This window comes from Aplysia californica, unplaced genomic scaffold (assembly GCF_000002075.1).
Source record: "Aplysia californica isolate F4 #8 unplaced genomic scaffold, AplCal3.0 scaffold01055, whole genome shotgun sequence".
Lineage (NCBI taxonomy): Eukaryota > Metazoa > Mollusca > Gastropoda > Aplysiida > Aplysiidae > Aplysia > Aplysia californica.
Genome location: NW_004798325.1, coordinates 183,214 through 183,996, shown reverse-complemented (window position 1 = coordinate 183,996; position 783 = coordinate 183,214).

The window sequence follows — 783 nt, the reverse complement described above, 5'->3', positions numbered from 1 at the left end:
CGGTAACATCTCATCTCTGTGGTCTACCCTGAGCCAAGAAGGCGCAGAAACTCTCCGAAATCACAAAAGAGTTCCCCTACTGGGTCTGTGTATACTTTGTGACTTTGTTCCTGGTTTCCAGGTCTGTATACAGTTTACGGAGTGTCTACGTACACGGTAACCGTGTACGTAGCCTCGGGGTCTACATACACGGTAACCAGAAGGTCCAAGAGATAGTTCACTCAGCCACGGTTACCGGGCAACATGCGGCTAGCTGCAACCTGTCAGCCAGAAGCTGATTGGCTGTGGTAGGCTAGTGGTGAATATTGTGTTGGGCCTATGATTCCAGTTTTAGCAGTTTGGAAACTTCTGAAACAGTGCTGTATGAAGCTTAATCTACCTATTCCAGGAAGGAGTTGTGGTGGCCGAATGGACAGCGTGACTGCGTTCGGAGAGAACGGGCATGGGATCGAATCCTGGGAAGAACTTTTTTTTTTCTGTCTCCCTCTTTTCTTCTCCTCCTCCCGACTGACCAACAATTTTCCCCATAATTATAATTCGTTGTTTTGTAGTTTTTGATGTAGTGATTAAGCACGCACATTCTGGTTTTGCCCTCAAGAGGAGCTTTTAGCTCTTTTCGATCATATCTTCATCTAGATCTAGATCTAGATCTAGCAATTTTATAGGCTAAGTGTTCCGTTGCAGCCTATGCCTCGAACGTCTGCAAATACATGTAATTCGTCAGATTGATAAGTGATAGTAATCTGAAGATGAATTGAAACTCTCTCCCCCCCCTCTCTCTCT